Source organism: Struthio camelus, chromosome W, assembly GCF_040807025.1.
Source record: "Struthio camelus isolate bStrCam1 chromosome W, bStrCam1.hap1, whole genome shotgun sequence".
Lineage (NCBI taxonomy): Eukaryota > Metazoa > Chordata > Aves > Struthioniformes > Struthionidae > Struthio > Struthio camelus.
Genome location: NC_090981.1, coordinates 68,391,538 through 68,407,577, shown reverse-complemented (window position 1 = coordinate 68,407,577; position 16,040 = coordinate 68,391,538). Strand labels below are relative to the sequence as shown.

The 16,040-nt window shown below is 52.3% G+C and overlaps 1 protein-coding gene across 1 annotated transcript in view; it reads right to left on the bottom strand.

The window, feature by feature from the left end:
• Positions 1–11,755, bottom strand: part of LOC104138478 (ras-related protein Rab-27B) — a 56,822-nt gene extending 45,067 nt beyond the window's left edge. The window contains exon 1 of the mRNA XM_009666093.2: positions 11,608–11,755. The gene's annotated coding sequence lies outside the window, so the exon portion shown is untranslated. The remainder of the gene's footprint in view (positions 1–11,607) is intronic.
• Positions 11,756–16,040: the final 4,285 nt, after the last annotated feature.

The following is a 16,040-nucleotide window of genomic DNA, read 5'->3' as shown; positions in this document are numbered from 1 at the left end:
CGGCAGGGCACGTGCTCCCTCTCCGGGGAGCGCAGCAACGGGGGTTTCCCAGCATCCTCCCAGCCCCGCTGCGCGTCTCAGGGAATGAGTTTTGAACAACTTGCCCAGTAATTACTTTTGTCAATACTCTGAAGACTTTCTTGATGTTCAGCTGATCTCTTTCTGCTGCCTCATTTCATCCTATTACTTCACAGTACATCCCCACGCTCCTTCCCACACTAAATAATTCTTCTGCATCCTTGGTGCCCGCAAACTTCATCCATCTCTAGATACTCGTTTGCCCTGTGGTAATTGCTAAACCAGCCCATGCATATTTAATGCCAAACCTTTCCTCTTAAGATTGTGTGCTCATCTAGCTGACTATTTCATTGCTTTGTCTCAAGTAGCTCTAAGTTATCGGCATTTTTTTCCTTATTACGCAGCGCTCAGAAAATCATATACATGAAGCGTAAAGCCAAAACTTTGCAGAAAGAAATTGTTACTGCTCTGGCTTTGCTGGTGCCGGCCGCAACGGCGGTCCCGCCGACCGGCCCGCGGACGCACGGACAGCCCCGGCGCCGCGCCGGCAGCTCTCCGTCGCGGTGGGCAGGCTGGAAGCCCGCGCGGAGCTCGCCGGCGCCGAGGGGTTGGCGTGCCGGCTGCGCGAGGACGCTTGCCGAGCGTCCCGCCTTCCCCAAAGCAGGGCCGTCCCAGCGCACGGACGTATTCTCCGCTGCGGGGCAAGGACGGGGCGGTTGCAAATGCAGCCCTGCGTAACGGCGAGACATATCGTGCCCCTAGAGGAAGCCGCGTTGCTCCGGAAGTTAGCAGGAGCGTCCAAAGCTCTCCAAAAGTCAATCTTCACTGTAGGCTATAGCCTATAAAATAGTTCAAAATATATCTGCAGAAATGCCAGTACAGCTACAGGGCAAACTAGGCGGTAAGTAACCGAAACCCCCGGCGGCTGGTGGAGACGAAATAACGGCGGGGAGGGGGGTGGCGGGAATATTGGGCAAGAAATAGCAATTCCCTGAACTACGCTTAACGCCTTCGGCGAATGCGTGGGGGCAGCGGCCGGGGCGACGCAGGGAGGCTGCGAAGCCCTGGGTGACCGAGAGCAGCTCCGCAGCTGCGCTGGCTGCCGCTCGGCCGCCTTTCTGCGCTAAACGGTCGGGGAGCTCTCGGCTCCCGCGCGCCCTCCTCCTGCCCGCTCGTCTTTGCGGGAGGGTGCCGTGCCGACGAGGCCGCCTCGAAAACGCGGGGCGTCTCGAGGGGGTGGGGGGCACCGGCTGCCCTCGCCGGTTCGAGCACGCAGCCCACGGAAGGCTTGCAAACGCAGGAGCTCGCACCGGAGCGAGCGGGGACGCGTGTGCTCGGTGCCTTCGGCCTCGCTTGAGCCGGGGGGAGCCCTCCCGGCGCCCTCTTCTCTCCTCCGGCCGGCCCGAGGGTTTGCTGCACCCGAGGGATGCTCGGCATCCGGCGCCTGCCGGCATCCGGAGCCCCCTTTAACCTTAACCTACCTAGGGAAATTGCAAACTGCTGTTGCCGATCTGGTGACGATTCTGGAAATTCACACCAGAAAAAAAAAAAAAAACAACCCCTCTAAGCTAGAAGCCATTTGTGTAATCAAAGATGTATAACACAGGACCCAAATCGTGCTTCGGCTCTTTCTTTGCAGCTCGAACGTGGTTTTTTTTAACCTTAAGGCAGCAAAACGAGGCGCCTGGACTCCAGGCGTTGAGCACGCTGGAGGGAAGAGCGTCGCTTGGCCACCCAGCAGCCGGCTGGGTCGTAAAATAAAACGCCTCAAGGCGCGTCGCCCGCGCGGGAAGCCGGGGAGAGCCAGCGCCGGGAGCCGCGGTGGCTCCAGCGCTGGAGCAGGGACGAGTCCAACGTGACTGGCACGCTTGGGAAACCACCTGCAAAGGTGATGTTAAGAAAGGCAGGTTTGGGAGGAAAAGTGAGCTGTGCTCGTTATTTCCGTAGCAATGTCAAATATAAACCGCAACCCTTTCCTTTTTCCTTATATACCACCTGCCTCTCTTGAGGCCGTTGCTACAGAGAAGAGGTGAGCATCTTTTGTGGAAGCATTGATCATTTTAGCATCTAGGAGCTGGCAAGCGATTTGCATGCTCCGAGTCAGCCTTATGGCCCCGATGCAGGTTCCTGCTCCCTCATTTTGCAGAACGACAGAAAAACCATCCAGCCCTGACAGTTTTAACGAAGCCTGCAGCAGGTTTCAGGTGAGGCTGTGCCCTAGCCCGCAGCGCTCACCTGGGAACATGCATTTCCCGGGGAGCAGGGGCCGGGCACAGGGGGACGGGGAGCGCCCTCGAGTTGCGTTTCTTGCCCCAACAAAGAGCTCACGGCGCAGTGGCGCAGCCGCACGCGCACATTAGCCGTTTGCACAAAGTGGATCCGCATCTAAATACAAATCCTCATTTTGCACCCACCAAAGTCACAGACACAAGGGCTGCATGGGCATTTTTCCTGGAATACTTGTTCTCGCTTTTCAAAAGTGTCACCCTCATGTTTTTGGATATAAGCTGCTGACGAGCAGAGAAGTCATTTTCTTCAGTAACAGGCTGCTGTTGGTGCATACTTTGCTGTATTAAGACAATAAACACATTTGGAAACAGGCAGTGCCCATTTCCAGCTTGACCAAGATTCACGGTGCAAAATGCAAAGGTCATGGAAACTAGCGGCCCCTTTAAAAAAATTAATACAATTATTGTAAGCATTTAAAATAAACAGCGCTTTTGCAGGCAATGCGCTTGGCAAGATTCAGAGGGTGCACAAGTCGCGTGCCAGGGGGTGGTTAGCTTTGTTTAAATCAGTTCACAATCTGTGAATATGACAAATTAGCCTCTAATGTTTCCCAGACAGCAAGTCTGGCAAACTTAGGATTGCTCTTTCCAAGGGAAGAAGTCGTCTTGAATGAGATTATGTATTAAAATATTAGATATCGAGTCACAGAGAAGAAGAAATTGAATACAACAGCCTGGCCATCTCCAAGGACCTGGAAGGCTCACTTAGAGATTCTGCAGCTATTTTTCAATCTGGCAATAAATTAGCAGGTAGGTTGGAACTGCTGGAGCCTTTTCTACACTAGTCACTAGAGAATGCTAGAAACCGAGTTTTCATAAGGAAAAAGAAAGGTGCACAGTGCAAGCCAGGTGGTATTAATACAAGTCTTCTGCCCTGACACTTGCCTTTCACCGGACCAGGACAGGCTTGGACGGACCTTCCCTGTCTGCTGCTTTGCAGCACGCTTTCAGGTTACGTGAGGCAGCGGTTGGTTCCAGCAACCGGCGAAGGACGGCCACGACAAAGCTGGAGATTAGCTAGATTCAGCTGATTCTGCCTTTAACCACTCTGAATCGTGCCACCAGGACCGTATGGATTTGCCACTTTCTGCCTTGGAAATAACTTGCATTTTTTCAACCAACTTCACTTCCTTGTGGTCTGAGGACACTACTGTGGCTGTTGCTATCTTTGCTCGCACGATTTCTTTTTCACCTGTCATTACAGTTAAGGCCCAAGCCTTAACCAAGGCCCAGTTAAGCCTTGGTGCAGGGCCCAAGTGCCTCCACGCCCAGCCGGGCCACGGGAACGCCACGGGCTTTGCACCAGCCCTTGCATCGCAGGTCACATTTATTGAATTACTGAGAACGTGCCTGCAAATCCAGCGTTTCTTCAAGCAATGGTTTGACTGGGAGCTGTTCCACGTACCTGGCAGCATCTCAAATCCTGCCGCCTTTGCTGGACACCGTGGGCAGCAGTGGCGAAGGGCGGCGAAGGTGATCGTGGGCTCCCAAAACCTGCCGCGGGGAACCAGGCTGGCTGCTGAGCCGGAGCCTCTGCTTCTTTCTGCTCACACCAGGCACCCCAATCAACGACATTTCTGAAATCCGTTTATGCAACGAAGCCTGTCCTTCCGATACGTGTCCCTGACGCTACATGGATGCGGTAACAGGGATGCATCAGTGTTGGATTATAATAATTTTATAGTATAATAGCTATAATTTTGCATTGCCTGCATAGCAGGATGCAGGACGTCTACAGAGGTGGTGCTCATCACAGAGGTTCATGCCTGCCTGCCGTTTATCTGCCCGTACGCAAAGAGCATTCGTGTGCGAGCAGGAAAAGTGGCTCGTTGCACAGTGCAGGGTGAGATAACCGTGACAATTTGGTCGGTCGGTCCCATGCAAAGTGACCGCGCGTGCTACGCCTGCTGGTCCAGGATAAATCACTCTCTGGAGGTACCTGTCTGTCTTTGCTGGCTATGGAGGTATCCAGCAAGAGCCTGACCGTTATAAGGTAGTTAGAAACTAGAGATCATGGAGTTGCAGTTCAACCGTAAGTGGAAGAGCATCTTACTGGCAAGCAGAGAATGAAGTGCTGTTAGTCATGCAAATGAAAAGCCTTCTGCAACAGTCTGAGAAACAGCAAACTTTGGGGTTTATCCGCAAATACAAACTAAATGAACATTCGTTATCCAAATGATAAATATCTGTTTACAGTGTAAGTAGTTTCTTCCTTCTACTCGAGTGAGAATTCGGTGCCTTCAGAGCAGGATAAATGGCCGCAAACGTACCGCTTTATTACTTTCCCTGAGTTTTGGTGGGGAAGGTGCTGGGGAGGAAGTTATTAAACAGAGAACATTTGGGAAGAAAACCCAACGGGAGCAATCAATCAATCACACAAGACAAACGAGCATTTAGCTACCATTTAGTTAATGACATCCTGGCACCGCATATGCCTCTGTCTGTGGTGTTTCAGACAGTACTTCTAGAGGTCTGACCGTTACCCATGGATTCACCCAGATGGGAAAACCTCATTTCGTGAGTCATATTTTGGCAGCCGTTGCCCACGGGCTCGTGGGCGGCTCTTGCGGTCCCGGCAGGCGCCGGTGAACGGGGCAGCCCAGGAGGGGCAAAGACACCCTCCTGCTCAGGGGCTCCCTCCCAGCTGTGGATGAAGGATGGACACAAGACCAAGAGCCCTTGCAGCAGGTCCCCAAGGTGGAGGACATCTCCTCAAAGAAGGGCGGGCAGGCGTACGGGAGATGCGGGCGCCGGCGAAACGCGCCCTCGCTCCGCGGAGCGAGACGTCGCACCAGGTCTCTGCGCAAAAACGCATCGCCCACGAGTGCTGCCGTCCCAGCTGAGCGCTCCCAACTGCGCGTTGCCTCCAGCGCCAACAGGTTCCTCACCAGTCGGCCGCTCGCTGGCCAAGCCAGAGTTGTAAAATAACGGGCGCGATGGCTGGGCGTCGGGAGGCAGCCTGGCGCGAGGGGGACGGTCCGGCAGGCCTCGCTGGGCTTTGTCATCCTAATTCTTCTGCCTCTTGGAGGTGGGTAAGTCCTGGGGACGCGCTGCCTCGCCGTGTTCATTTAACGTTATCCATTGCAAGGATTTACTCCGCACTATAAAATATGGTCACGTTGTTTTGATGCATGATTGGCAAAGTCCTTGAAACACTTCACGCCTTGAAGTGCTAAATGACCCCAAAGCCATTTCCAAAAAACTCCCGCTGTGCACGAGGGACACTGTCGAGGGCGACGCGTCGAGGGCTCTCCCGAGCCGTGGAGGATGAACTCAGAAAGAGCAATGATAACCAGCACAACTGAGCATGCAGGCAATTTGTATCGTCAGAGCGTTTTGCAGAGACAATTATACCTGACAGCACACAAATGAGTAAAATTCATGCCCAATTATTTTATGAAATGTGTGTCTACCTGAAAGGAAGACGTATTTTTAAAAAATCAAAAACCCCAACTGCAGATGGGTGTGTTTCTACAAGACTTGAAATTTGGTGGTGAAAGGACTTGCCAATACTTTCAAGCAGGCTCTTAAAAACCCTGTTTATAAATTGTTGATAAAAGCGTTAGAATTTCACTGAAGACTGACTTCCATATGTCCAAATTCTCCGAAAAAAAATCAAACCACTCTTTCTCCTCCTGCATTTATACATTTACTGTTTGATTTAGGGTCTTTGCAAATTTGGAAAGCAAGACTACCTGATGCTCACAGACTAGTTTTGCATTTTATTGGGGATGATATTGTAAAAATAACTGGTAACTCCTAGCCTTGGGCTCTGACTTCTATCCATCAGCAGCGATTGCCTTGGTTTGTGTCCGCAGGAGAAGCAGTGCAAACACGCCGTGTTACGACTTAGGTATTGCAGCTTCTGGATTGCAATTGTGGCATTTTGAGCAATACGCATTTAGGTGAGCCACTACGCCATGCTCAAGTATTTTGTACCAAAAAAAAAAAAAGAGAGAGAGATTAAGCCAGTAGAGGGATCAGAGCTGCTCCAAGACGAGGCAGCGTTGAGAGACGGACAAAAAGTGGAGTCGACTGGGAATGGCTCATGAGCGGCAGCTGCCCTCGTGATCACACTAGCACATTTCCCTCTTATGGTAGTAAATTGGTCTCATCAAAAATGATGAAACTCGGCAGTTAGGTGACAGGGTGAAAGGTGCTGTAACAGTACATTTAGTAAAGATACCCCTGAGGGGGGAAAAAAAGCAGAGTGGCTGGCCCCATTACACTCTATTCATTAAAAAAGTGTACTAGTTCACAAAATTAATTCCCGCACTGCTCTCTGCTTCTTTCCATTGAGATTACAAAACCCAGAAGCTGAAAGTGGCTGTTTCTACCCAAGGTGGAGGGGCTTCTTCAAACCAGCACACAAACTGTTGCAAGAACAGCACAACTGTACAGCTAATCGAAGCAGCAGAGCAGGTAGGTAAGGGCAAGCCAGCCTTGTCACAACCCCTCCTTCTGCTCCTTTTCCCTGCTGTTTGCCTCCCTCCGCAACTCCTCCGTATCCCTCATCCTGCACTGGTGGCTTCCGGGGGCGATGAGGCTACAAGACCCAGTTGCCCCCTTCCTCGCAAGCCCGAGTGAGCTGGAGCACGCCGAGCCCTTGCTCATGGTTATGCACGTGCGGCTCCGTAAAACAACGAGCAAACCCGGCAGAAACTGAAGCCTACTTGGGACATCAGCAACCGTTGTCCCCTGGGAGCGTGGGGTGGACGAACAGCTGCAGAGCTGGACACCGCTGAAGCTGACCTTCTACTCCCCGGTTAATGAGAAACTCCCACGGTACAACGACATACACAAATTTTATCCTGAACGTCAGGGGATACTGTCATCCCACTGCGCGGCTTTAACGCCCTGGCTGCTTGAGTGGGAGGGCTCCTCTTCAGAGAGAGCAAGTTGTCCCCTACCACCCCCTGTGAAAGATGTGGGCACCTCAAACAGCTCAGGAGCATGGTGCTCAGCTGCAAAATATTAATGAGGCTCCCGGAAAGCTGCTAAGTGCCTTGAAAGCTCCCCCAGCTAAAGCCAGGTTCGCTTAGGGTGGCAGCACCTGAGGGAGAAAGAAGAAAGGGAATGAAGCAGTATAAATTATTCCAGCTCGGCTTTAGCTCCGCAGGTAGCTTCCTGGTGCTCTTTGCAAAGCGGAGCCCATCCTGCGACTGCAGCTCCGATTCTTCCGCCGTCGCCCAGTTTTGCTCACCAAGCAGAACTGCAGAGCAAGCAAACAGCACGTTGCAGAGGGTTTGTGGACGAAGGAGAACATTTTCCATGCTCTTTTCGCAGTCCGCAGCGGATGGCGCCCAGGATATATGTCCTCCAGATGTATCCCCAGAAAATGCCATCAGGGAACACGCTGAGATTTTTAGCTTATTCTGTCCTTCCTTTTCCCAAGCACCAATGACACTCCCGGTTTCTGCCCATAGCAGGCTTTCTCATTTGATGTACCGAGGGGGCTAGGTTTCTTGTTTTAAGTGCCCAGGAAGACAGACGTTTCCCCATGTTGAAGGGGGACCCCACAGCTGGGCCCAGCTGCGCCCAGCACTCCTCAGCAGCCAGGCACAGGGATGGCTTTCCATAATACCTTTTCCAGCTGAGAACATGGCCTACTATTCCTCAACGTGTGGCAAAAAATCAGGTTTAACTTTAGGGCCATGGAGGCCTCTTCTGGCTTGGCATCCCATCACACCAGGCGCTCTACAGCCACCTTCTGAGCCTCCTGGGTGACTGAGCACTGGAAGTGGTTGCCCAGAGAGGTTGTGGAGTCTAATTCCCTGGAGATATTCAAAACCCACCTGGACGTGATCCTGGGCAACGTGCTCCCTGCTGATGACCCTGCTTGAGCAGGGGGGTTAGACTGGATGACGTCCAGAGGTCCCTGCCAACCCTGGTCATTCTGTGATTCTCCCGCAGCGCTGGCTGCTCCCGGCCGACTGCGGTGGTGGAGAGGGGACAACAGCGCTCAACCCAGGGGTGCCAGATGTGGGGACAAAACCAGCATCTGTCACCAGAATTGCCCCTGCAGCCAGGACCAGCGCATCTCAGTGGCAACGTGATCTCACGGGAACATACGGGAACATCTGTGCCCGTCTAGCGTTACGGAAATGACAGTATTGGCCAAGCAATGTCTCCACAACAGTGTTTTGTAGTTAAATATATGTAAAGAGAGTGCACATATTTGTGTAACTAACTATTTCTTGGGCTGCATGTGTTAAATTACATCATTAACTCCACTCGCACGACATCAACCACTGACGAGCAGATACACTGACATGCAGAGCAATGCATTAATCGGGGCATGCTAGAAACCATACATACTGGATAAACAGTATCTGTGATGTAAAATTTGCTGACGTTTTTGCAGTCAGCTAATACATTTACACAGAATTTGCTGGCTTGAATTCCAACTAAACAAAGCCATGCTCCTCAAACAACTTCAATTCCTCCAAAGTAATGAGTCCTACCCGTCTTTTGTCACAAATAGAGGAGTTTTGCCCCTAAAAGAACTGGCTTCCTAAGTAGCACTTACATTCCTGAAAATAACTCATATATGGCCGTTAAATTGAATGCATAAATACGATAAAAATGACTGATGGCCTTTTGGTGATTTCTGATCACAAAATCAGATTTCAGTATTTCGGCATGGATTTTAAAACCCACTATATTCACACTGACAGCAGCAACTGCACATACATTTTTGCACTCGAAACTAGGTTCCCCTTGGTTTGCAAGTGAGGTTTTAAGCATAATTTTATGACACTGACTGGCCATCATAGCTACAGCAGAGGAGCTACCTGAAAATACAAAGCTGAGGTTTGTTTTTTAGTTATTCAAAGAAAACTTAGTTCTTTTTAAGAAGGAAAGTTCCAGGCTCAGGTTAAAAGTTTAAGAAAGGACTCTAGGTTTATGCATTACCTTCCTGCAATATTGACTGACCAGCTGGAAAAACGAGCCTGAACAGGACGTGCTTAATCCAAACAGCAAACAGGGTGGAAACCTCGGGAGCCGGCAGCCACCCAGCCCCTGCCTCCCAGCCCCGGGCTCAACTCTCTCCCTTTGGCGAGACAAAATTCAGCATTTTCACGCTGTAGCAATCCATTGCCTTTATATTTCAAAGTATCAGTGTTAAACGTCCGACATCCTCGAGCATATCCCCTGGAAATAGCAATCGTGGCCCTATTGGTATGTTTTTGTTTTAGGAGCAGATGAAAAAAATGACCCTGGTTCCCCAATTCCCTTCCAGTTTCAATCAAATCTGGCAGAAAATGACAGATTTGTAAATAATTTGCACTCCTATTGGTTTAATAAGAGTCTTCCCAGTTACACCAGTGAGTTGAAGCTCTGAGGGAGCCCGGGGATGGAGACCTGTGAAAAGGCACTGATGTCCGCGTCAGGTCTGGTGCTGCGTCGGGCTCCCAGGGGCACATGGTACTGTTACCCCAGGGCCATCTCGCAAAAACCATGGTCCAGACGCCGTCCCAACCCCATCACGCTGGCTGAAATGCCACGACAACCCCAATCTGTGCTGAAATACGGACCTCCTCGCAAGCCTCACATCCGGAAACGCCACCACGTGTCCCGATAGCTCGTGCTGCTTCCTGCCTCCTGCCCGAGCATCGCGGCCGACGCACGTGTGCAGGGGCGGAAAAGCGCGACAGTGAGGGAGACCCCGAGGAACCCCTCCGCAGATACTGCAAGACTGCTAAAGCGATGGCAACGGCCCATCCTGACACTAGGGAAGACGCCTCCTAAAAAAATGTTGCGCCTTGGTGGAGCGACGCTTCTTGGGAGACGGGACCTCCGGGCTGCAAATCACGAGCTGCAAGAGCCGTTCGGCATCAAGAGCTCCAGCCTGGCTAGTGCTGGTTGCCAGCAAACACGCACAAAACGCCCAGCTGCAGGCAGCAGACACAGACCCCAGCGGGCCAACGGCGCGTGCACCCACGGCGAGGGCAGGCAGAGCCCGGCACGGGCTCCCTACTGCTCCTCCTTCGTGTTTCGGCACCTATTTCCCTATCAAACCTCCCGAGCGCTGGCTGTCACATGCGGCGGCAGCCCCTGCTCAAAGACCTGAAATTAAAAGAAAAGGTTAATGCAGTTACTCAGCAATCCTGCAGGTTTGTCCTATTTGCTTGTCAGCACCAACTCTGCCGGCTTTAACCTGAAAAACTAGTTCTGCTGGGTGGAGAGGCAGCGGGAGGAAAGGAAAGAGGAGGAGGAAAGCGGGGACGGGGAGGAAAGCCTCCCTCGGGCACACCAGCCCAAGGAAGGAGCCTGGACCTTTTCTGCTATGCTATTTCCCCCCCGCCTGGCTGCTGGCAACAGCTGCAGCAGCAGGTGCCCCTCATCGGAGCATCAAGCCTGCTTCGCAGGGCAGTGACGGCCGTTGGGTGCAGCCTAGCCCATCTCGGTGCCTCCCGCACCTCTGCCCATCTAAACGCCCGGTCTCAGCCCAATACTGACCGCTGCTCCCGGCGGGCACCTGCCGCACGGGCTGCCGCTGCGCTTATTCGCCTGCTCCCTTCACTGACTGTTTCAGTACTAATCCAGGACAAATTTTGCTTTGAGATAAGCAATTAAAATGCCTGCACATAAACCATCACACGGCGTTGCAAGGAGAGCCCCCCATCCCATCCTGTCCCATCCCGTCCTTGCGCTGCTGGACCACGAAGAAACGGGCTAGTTTTGCACGTTTAGGACGCCTGGATGAACGCTGAGGATGAGCAGGAGCAGCACGAGGGTTTTCTTCGTGCTTAGACACGCAGATTTCAGGCAAGTCACGCTTTAGTCAATGAAGCGGCGTTTCTGCGCCTCCCCCCGAAAGGCTTCCCACTGCCTCCGCGGGCTCGAAAGGGAAACGCGTCTGCATATAAAGCAGTTCGCGTCTCTTAACACAGACTTTTCGGAAACAGCTGTGGGATTGTAGCTGGGTGCTGGGATAAGTCACCCTGGGAGACGCACAAAATCAGCACAGAGACACCATAGCTCCTGAAGGCCAATAAACGTTCTCTCTCACAGCCTACCTGTGATATCTATAACCCCTCCGCATCTTGTTTAAGTAAACACTCACTCCGCCGTATTTCATGAAAACAGAACATTTTTAACAGGAGAGAGATGCATTTAAAGCCACTTCCTATACGGCACAACGGAAGCAAAGGTTGAACATCATAAATCACTGAATCAATTTTAATATAACGTTTCCCTGCTTATCTTTCTCAGATAAGAAACTTCATATGAATCCAAATTAATAAACCAAATAACATCCAAACATAATGCTATGAAGCAAAATAAATCCACTTACCAGAGATGTAACTCAAGTTTAATTCTCCTTCAGCCTTGTGCCGTTTTCCAACTTCTAAGCAATAATTTATTCTTACTGTATAAAATATTAAAGCCAGTGCATGCAGCATTGCCCTGTTTTCTAAGGTCTTGAGCCTACCATTTCCTAATTCCTGCACGGTTACTGACGTCTCCAGACGGTCGTTCCCGGCGTCCTGCTTGCCCTCGGCACGCTGAAGGGCAGAAGCGCACAGCTGATGGTGGCCGGGCTTATAAAACGGAGCCGGGAGGAGCAGGACGTGCCTCCCGCCAGCCTTAGGTATGCTTTAGCTTTTGGCAGCGCGTTCGCGCGCCGGGCCCGGCGGCTGCCAGGGGATTTCTGCACCCGCTCGCTTCTCGCTCTGCGACTTCTGCTCCGTCTCTGCCGGCTTTTATGTGCCGTCGTCTACCACCATGGCACGACGGATCCGATTTCGGCAGCGGGGAGGCTTTGAGTCGGGATCGCTCCGGGTCGAGATGGCTCCAGGTGGGGATCGCTCTGGATCAGGACCACTCCGGTTTGGGATCACTCTGGATCGGGATCGCTCCAGGTGGGGACCACTCTGGATCGGGATTGCTCCTGGTTTGGACCACTCTGGTTTGGGATCATTCTGGGTTGGGATCGCTCTGGGTCAGTATTGCTCCAGGCTGGGATCACTCCCGGTCAGGATTGCCCCAGGTTGGGACCACTCCAGTTTGGGACCACTCTGGTTTGGGATCGCTCCAGGTCAGCCTGCCAACAGCCAGGTACCAGCAGCTCAGCAGCTCCTGCCTCCTATTCCCCTCACTCCCAAAGAAATACGGTTTTCGGAGGTGTCTCAAGGGACCCGTTTCACTACCGCGTCGGTACAGCAAGCGTCTCTGCTGATTTCTTGTTCCCCGCGGCTCAGTGATACGTGTTTTGCAGAGGCGAGAGAGGAGTGAAGCACCCTCCTCTCTAGCCCCGTGTACTTCCTTCCATTGTGAAGACGTGCCGGACGCCGCTGCGCATGGCTGCTGGAAGGATTTTAAACACTGCATGAGAGGAGCAGGAGGGAAAAAAAAAAAAATCTCGCTTCTGCTCCAGGTTCACGCATTTGCTGCTTTGCACATCTGCTCCAGGATGCATCGGGCAGCAGGAGGGATAAAAAGCACGAGGGACCCGCTGCAGCCGTTCCCAGGGCTGGGCACCAGCCTTCCCCCGAGCCTGTTCCTGTGTCTTGCGTTGAACACTGCTGAATAAATGCAATAAATCAGACTTTGGCTCAGAGGCTGAGCAAAGTTTCCTTCCCACCGGGACCAGGAACTGCGCTTGCTCTTGCTCCCTGTCTATGGCCAAGGAACTGGCCTGCTTGGCTCTCGCTTTCCGGATGAATTGCCCCCAGGATCCGCTAGACCGGGCCCACCCTCCTGCACTGTATATTTCTTCCCCTAAAAGCACACGCGTGCGGGGTGAGGGGAAGACTTCAAAGATAATTTTAAGCGCAAGCAAAACGTCAAGGGATGGAGCAGCTGGATTCCGGTTACGATGCCGCCACTTGCGCTTAGACAGCGGGAACTGACACAAAAACAGCATTTGCACTCTTTTCTTTATAGAAAAGGGACGTCGCTGACGTAAGCGCACCCTAAAATAACCATGTGCTTGTCAGATGAAAGCATTCAAAAATATCCCCGGGAACGGTTTCGTGAGGGAGCTGAACGGATGGAGCCGGAGAGCAGCTTCCTCGTCCGCGGCCCCGGGCGCGAGGCTCGGCCTCGGAAAACACCTTCCCATTTCTCTTCTGATTTTGCCTAGTTTTCACCGGCTCCCTGTGCCCTCCATAGGGTTGTAGGGCCCTTTGGGTGTTTTTCACCGGCTGGGTGGATTCACCGCAATCAAGTGCCGCTTTCGCTGGCTTTGGGCCACTTTTGGCTCTCTTTGCCCTCGGCATCGCTCTCAGCGCTCTCCCCGTACCCAGCTTTGCCAGCCTTTCGCCTTGGGATGTCTCTGCTGCTGTGTTTTCTTCCAGTGCTTTCCACTTTGCTGTAGTGCAGCTTCCAGGCAAGCACGATTTGGGGGATTTTCCTCAGCAAAAGGCTTAGGCGGAAGAGTTTGGCTTTCGTTCAGCCCTGCTTCTGGAGATGCCGCTTCCCGCCGCAGGAGTATCGGCAGGGCATCGCTCCGCCTTTGGACCCGCGCTGGCTCTTCTGGCCCTGCGTTCCTGGTCGGCTCAGCTGGCGCCGTCGAGGTTCCCCCAAGATACCTTCAGGGAAAGACGCAACCCGCTGCTTCTTGGCCTCTCTCCTCTTCCGCAGGCTCCAAGACTGCAAAGCCGTTGGATCGTTGTCCGCAATGTCTGTTGCTTCTCTCGATGAAAAGCGCTAATCTCAAAGGGAATCTGTTTTTCCTCAACCCCTCACTTTTTATCTAGCGAAATACCTTAAAGCCCAAATTCTGCAGTCTCTAAAATTATCCATTTGTTAGCTCCTATCCCCTCACCCCCCATTTTTCAGCTCATGTTTATAGTCATGACTGTCAGAAACTAACATTCAAAACCCAGCAAGGTTTTCCTGGCATTATCAATGAACGCAGGCCGCTTCTGAAAAACGCGCAAAGGAGCAGGCACGGTGACGGGTAAGACACGGGTATGTGAGACCTGCTTGCAGCGAGCTCTGTGCGCCTCCTGGCCACCCCCGCCGAGTCCCGCAACGCAGCCCAGACCTGGCTGGGCTCCCCCGCGAGATCTGGCGAGCCTCTCGCTCGTACGAGCGGACGTCTCTCACAGCCCGGCCCTGCGCTGGGGGTGAAGACCCGCGGCGAGGTCGGGGGGACGCAGAGGCACGGCTCGCCTAGGCCCAAGCAGAGGGGCGAGCGCTGGCTCCACGGCTCCTCGGCCACGGCCCGAAGAGGCAGCCGCAAGCCCTCTTTCTCGGTCTGCCACTCACCTGCCGCCTGCCAGGAGCTTCCGAGACCTTCTCGCTGCCATCTCGAGTCCAACACGCTGCTCTTCCGATTACTGGCTCTACTGCTAATTATTTACACTACTGAAAAATAGTCTTATGATTTATGTCTAAACACCTCTACCTCTAAAACCAAAATACTACATTGTTAATCTCCTAAGCAGCCATTCCTTCCTCAGGCTAAGCGTGCTGTAGATGACAGCCTCATACGGTTATTTATTTTCAGTGAAAAGGAGCTCTTTAATTAGCCGATTCACAAGAAAGAGGCTCTCATGCGGTATCTCTTAGGGACTTTCTGACATTTCTTGAGGATTAGCAGCACCTTAATTATTTAAAACCTGCCATTTATTCTATGTCCTACATCTCCTGAGTCAATTAAAACACACAGAAACGTTGACGAGGGCATTTAAAACTGCTACTGCACATCACGTCGCCAAAGATTATCACAGAAAGTCAAACTAAAGCGTATATGGAGACGCCACGCTACAGGAGAGAGCGGGCAGGAAGCCAACCTGAACCCCGGCTCCAAACCCAGGTCCAGCACGGCTCCGGAGAACGAGCAACTAGCTGGCACATGCAGAAACCTGAATGTAAGAGTTACTCCTATATACCAGGGAGGAAAAGGAGTCCATGCGCTCTGGGCTTCAGTATTTATTGTTGTATTACAACCCTGTCCTAGCTAGAAACCACAGATGGTCTTCTCTGGGCCCAGTCAGGCAACTGGAACGGAAGAGCAGGGGATCAAATTCCCAAATGAACTGATTTTAGCAGAGCAGCAGCTTGTCACTGCTTGTTTGGTTTGTATTTAAAATATCAACAAACTTCAAAAGCTTTTTATGAGTAAGCATAACCTGCCCGAGGGGGTGTGCAGATATGACTCACCAAAGTGTTTTGAATAAGAAATGCATTCAGGAATTTGCCATTGTTTTAACTAATTTTATTTTACGTAGGAGAACGGAAAGATCTGGGGAAACTGTAAATACTCGCATAGTCTCAACTCTCGAATGCAAGAGGAGCATCGAACGAGCACGTCTGGCTATCGACCTAAGCCAGGACCATGCCGGTGCATAGCAGCGGGTAGCATATAGGTAACAAGTTAGCTTCATCTAAGGATAGGAGAAGTGCAGATTTGGGGGGTTTTGGAGGGGGAAATAGCTTCCATGTCGGGAAGCACTGGGACAGGATACCTAGACAGGCTTGGGCACCTTGGAAGTTTCTGAGAAGAGCTTGGGTGGTGCAGTGGTCCAAGGTCCCTCCCCCGTGCCTGGTGATGGGCTCAGGGGGCTCTCAAAATCCTCTCCAGCACCCCTCTGCCTGGCCCGACCATGCTGCGTCGCAGTGCAAAGGCACCTGAACAGCCCCCGGTATGGGCACGGCCGGAGCTCGGCCCTGGCACTGACCAGGCCCTTGACACCTGCTCTTGCTCATTTAACGCTAGCTGAGCTATTCTACCCCACTGCGCAGCGCGTATTTTCAGAAGTACCTTGTGGTTCTTTG